The following is a 5,752-nucleotide window of genomic DNA, read 5'->3' as shown; positions in this document are numbered from 1 at the left end:
GGAGAACATGCAAACTCCACACAGAAACGCCAACTGACCCTGCCAGGACTCAAATCAGCGATCTTCTTGCTGTGAGGCGATTGTGCTACCCACTCTGCCACCTTGCAGCCAGTTTTACAACTAGTAATTATAATTAGTAACTTCATGCAGAAACGCCAACTGACCCAGTTGGAACTCGAACCAGCGACCTTCTTGCTGTGAGGCGACAGCACTACCCACTGAGCCACTATGCCACCAGATGCAAAAATAAAAAAATAAAATAAAAAAATGCATAGAAATTTGCAACCCATCACTGGGAAACACCCAACACACTCATTCATATACACTTTGGACACTTTAGCTTACCCAATTCCCCTATATCGCATGTGTTTGGACTGTGGGGGAAACAGGAGCACCCAGTGGAAACCCACACGAACACGGGGAGAACATACAAACTCCACACAGAAACGCCAACTGACCCTGCCAGGACTCGATTCAGTGATCTTCTTGCTGTGAGGCGATTGTGCTACCCACTGCGCCACCTTGCAGCCAGTTTTACCATTAGTATCATCAAGTGTTCATGAAATATGGAAACAACTGTAATAAACTGGAGGGAGGATGTGATACTGTAATATGGCTGATTTAGGATTTACAGTGCAGCGCTCTGAATAATAAATGCATGTGTGGTGATGTAAAGGCCTAACATGGGTATTTTACAAGGTGTAAAATAAGTCTCTGACGTCTCTAGTGGTGAAGTTTCTGCATAAAATATTCATTCATTCATTTTCCTTCAGCTTAGTTCCTCTTATATCAGGGGTCTCCACAGCGGAATGAACCGCCAACTATTCCAGCATATGCTTTACGCAGAGGAAGCCCTTCCAACTGCATTCCAGTACTCGGAAACATCCATACACACTGATTCACAGGCACACAGCCAATTTAGTTCATCAGTTCCCCTATAGCGCATGTGTTTGAACTGTGGGGGAAACCGGAGCACCCAGAGGAAACCCACGTCAACACGGGGAGAACATGCAAACTCCACACAGAAACGCCAACTGAACCAACCTAGAAGGCTAGAACCAGCAATCTTCATGCACTGAGCCACCGTGCCGCCCCTGAATTTAATATTTACCTATTAAAATAAATACTGCAGATGTTAGATCAGCTGTTTCCCTCGCCATGAGGATGATGTCACTTCCTGTTACCGTTAAAGAAAATTAAAAGTCCTCTAAATCTTTTTTTGATCAACATTTAAAGCAATTGAACGGTTCAATTAACCAATACTCAACATCTCAATGATGCGATCAATATGTTCATACCGTAATCAAATCAACTGCTCTATTAATATTAAATCGGCCCAAATGGAGAAAGTGCAATCAGCAGCGAGTCCCAATTAGGACTGCTTAGATAATGAAGGCATTAAAGTGCAATAGCATCTTATGTGATGAGCTAATGAGAAAGTCAAGGCTAGCATTCATTAGCGAAATTAAGATTCATTTAGTTGTTTACTCCCTAGAGTGGGAGGATTAGCATATTTAGTGTTGTTTGCCAAGTCAACAGTCACCATTATTACTGTTCATAGTTGATTTGAGCGCTCGGTTGAACACCAACAGCACAATAAACACACGCATGGCCATTAACACTGTAGATAGACTCATTTGGATTTCATGCTGACATTAAATTCGGCATGTTGACATACAGTTGAAGACAATATTATTATAGGCCTGCTGAGAAGTTGTACATCTTTTAAGAATATTTCCCATGATGTGTAAACAGCAAGGACATTTTCAATGCTTTTCAATCGCCTCACAGCAAGAAGGTCGCTGGTTCGAGTCTGGTTGGAGTTAGCGTTTTTGTGGAGTTTGCATGTTCTCCCCGTGTTGGTGTGGGTTTCCTCCGGGTGCTCCGGTTTCCCCCACAGCCCAAACACATGTGCTATAGGGGAATTGATGAACTAAATTGGCTGTAGTGTATGAGTGCGTGTGTGAATGAGTGTGTATGGGTGTTTCCCAGTGATGGGTTGCAAATTTCTATGCATTTTTTTATGTTTTTTTTTTTTTTTGCATTGGGTGGCATGGTGGCTCAGTTGCTGGTTCAAGTCCCAGCTGGGTCAGTTGGCGTTTCTGTGTGGAGTTTGCATGTTCTCCCTGTGTTGGCGTGGGTTTCCTCCAGGTGCTCCGGTTTCCTCCACAGTCCAAACACATGCGCTAGGAGAATTGATGAACTAAATCGTCCGTAGTGTATGAGTGTGAATGTGAGTGTGTGTTTCCCAGTACTGGGTTGCGGCTGGAAGGGCATCCGCTGTGTAAAAACATATGCTGGAATAGTTGGCGGTTCATTCTGCTGTGGCGACCTCTGAAATAGAGACTAAGCCAAGGGAAAATGAATGAATGAATGAGATTGAGTGTAAATGTGTGTGTTTAAGACGGAGAGAGAGAGATGTGCAAGGCCAGTGTTCAGTGATAGTGTATGAATGTGTGTGTGAGAGAGAGAATGAGTGTGTATGGGTGTTTCCCAGTGTTGGGTTGCAGCTGGAAGGGCATCCGCTGCTTTAAACATATGCTGGATAAGTTGACGGTTCATTCCACTGTGGTGACATCGGATTAATAAGGGGACTAAGCCGAAAAAAGAAAATGAATGAATGAAAAATAAATAAATAATAAATAAATAAATGTATGAATGCATAATTATATTTAAAAAAATATTTCTAGTACAATATCTAAACATCCAGTTAGTTTATGTTGTGTGTGTCTGTCAATGGAGAATTTTTTTTTTCTGAGACAATTAGTTTTTCTTTAATCATAAACTCACCTAATTTTGATTGCAGAAAACATGCAACAGCTTTCAAAGTAAATCCATATCTTGATTTAAGAATAATTCGACATTGAACTGAAATAAAATTGGTGTATTCTGACCTCTTGTGGCCACAAAGAGTATTACAATCGCATGAATGATTAAAATGTCTAACTGAAAACACGTTCAGAAAACTGATGCATCATAATAATGATGAAAATGCATTGGCAGATAATGAGAAACACACTATTCCTCATGATAAAGTTGCATTATGTATAATATACACAGTGCTCAGCATGACTACACCCTCCTCTGAAAATAAATATGTTATTAAACAGTTATAAGCATTAAAATAAGAGTCACCAAACATTAGGCATAGAAAGATAATACATCTTTCATTTGATCTGTCACATCTGCAGTACCTCCTGTTTGCCCACAGAGGTCATTATTGTTCATTAAACTCAACTGAGCTATTGCGAAAAACAAAACAAAACAAGTTATTACAAACTACAATCTGCAATTAAACTTGATTTTTCCTGTTTATTAAATTTTTATTTAATATTTTTTACCCACAATATTAATTTAGGCGCACTAATTTTTACTAATACACTGTAAAAAACAAATCTTGCTGCCTAAAATGCTTTAGTTGAACCTAATGAGATTTTCAAGCCATCTCAACTCAACATCAGTAAAACTGACTGAACACATTAAGTTACACTATTTATTAATTATTATATTTTTAATTAAGATATTTAATTGAAACTGATAAACTAAAGGGCGACACGGTGGCTCAGTGGTTAGAACTGTGGCCTCACTGCAAGAAGGTCGCTGATTCGAGCCCTAGCTGGGTCAGTTGGCATTTCTGCATGTTCTACAGGGCAACATACAGGGCAAGTAACTTATATACACAGGGGAGGGGCTTACACTACACAGAGGGAGGGGCTTATATACAAATAGCGAGGAGCTTACGCTACACTGAAGGAGGAGCTACACCGAGAGATAGGCTAACATACACAAAGGGAGGAGCTAAGCTTAAATGCACAGCAGGGGGAGGAGCTTCTACACAGGGTAAGAAACTTATATACACAGAGGAGGGGCTTACAATACCAAGAGTGAGGAATTTAAGTACATAGGGGAGGGGTTACACTACATTTAGGGAGGGGCTTATATACACAAGAGAGGGGCTTACACTACACAGAGGGAGTGGCTAACATACACAAAGGGAGGAGCTAAGCTTACATGCACAACGGGGGGAGGAGCTTCTACACAGGGTAAGAAACTTATATACACAGAGGAGGGGCTTACAATACCAAGAGTTAGGAATTTAAGTACATAGGGGAGGGGTTACACTACATTTAGGGAGGGGCTTATATACACAAGAGAGGGCTTACACTACACAGAGGGAGTGGCTAACATACACAAAGGGAGGAGCTAAGCTTACATGCACAACGGGGGGAGGAGCTTCTACACAGGGTAAGAAACTTATATACAGAGAGGAGGGGCTTACAATACCAAGAGTTAGGAATTTAAGTACATAGGGGAGGGGTTACACTACGTTTAGGGAGGGGCTTATATATACAAGAGAGGGGCTTACACTACACAGAGGGAGTGGCTAACATACACAAAGGGAGGAGCTAAGCTTAAATGCACAGCAGGGGGAGGAGCTTCTACACAGGGTAAGAAACTTATATACACAGAGGAGGGGCTTACAATACCAAGAGTTAGGAATTTAAGTACATAGGGGAGGGGTTACACTACGTTTAGGGAGGGGCTTATATACACAAGAGAGGGGCTTACACTACACAGAGGGAGTGGCTAACATACACAAAGGGAGGAGCTAAGCTTACATGCACAACGGGGGGAGGAGCTTCTACACAGGGTAAGGAACTTATATACACAGAGGAGGGGCTTACAATACCAATTCCTCCAGGTGCTCCGGTTTCCCCCACAAGTCCAAACACATGCGCTATAGGGGAATTGATTAACTAAACTGGCTGTAGTGTATGAGTGTGTGTTTGTGAATGAGTGTGTATGGGTGTTTCCCAGTACTAGGTTGCAGCTGGAAGGGCATCCGCTGTGTAAATCATATGCTGGAATAGTTGGCGGTTCATTCCACTGTGGTGACCCCGGATAAATAAGGGACTAAGCTGAAGGAAAATGAATGATTAACTGAATAAGATTACACTGTAAGAAATGCTGGGTTACACACAATCCATTTGTGTAGGGGCAACATAAAGGAATTAAGTTAACTTATTGGTTTTTACAAATTCAAGTGGATTGAACATAAAATAATTAGGTGGTCTCAAAACAAACCCCAAGAATTGTGTTGTCTCAGCGTATTTTAAATTAGTAGCTTGAACAACCAGCTGCAGATGTTGCTCAGAGCACAAGAATGAGAGGAAATCGAGTGTTTTCATGCACTTTGAATGGTAATATTCACAAATATTCACATATTTGCAGTGATATTTCTCTCTTCTCTCTTTTTTTTTTTTGGTAAGAAACATGACCTAAGTCTCATTTGATGTCTGTCTATTGTCTCTAGTTTATGCAGCATAATGATGACCATGTAAATATATAATTCATCATATAGATTTGTAATGTCAATTCATCAAACACAACAGAGATATCATACTGAAATAAACGTCAAGTGTTTTTATCATTTGATCTGTCCCATCTGCAGTCCCTCCTGTTCGCCCACAGAGGTCATTATTGTCTTGTCTTATTAGGGATTTATGATTAATGTTTACATTTATTGCCTCCCAGATTACATCAAGTGTTTATTTTGAGGTTTACTGTATGTCAAATTATGTTTTATCGAGCATATTTCTGAGCTCCTTGTGTATTCACTCATTTTCTTTTCGGCTTAGTCACTTTATTAATTAGGGGTCACCACAGCAGAATGAACCGCCAACTTATCCAGCATTTGTTTTGCGCAGCGAATGCCCTTCCAGCTGCAACCCATCACTGGGAAACACCCACT

This window comes from Danio aesculapii, chromosome 6 (genome assembly GCF_903798145.1).
Source record: "Danio aesculapii chromosome 6, fDanAes4.1, whole genome shotgun sequence".
Taxonomy (NCBI): domain Eukaryota; kingdom Metazoa; phylum Chordata; class Actinopteri; order Cypriniformes; family Danionidae; genus Danio; species Danio aesculapii.
The sequence above is the reverse complement of the archived record's forward strand: the minus strand, read 5'-3'. Positions refer to the sequence as shown.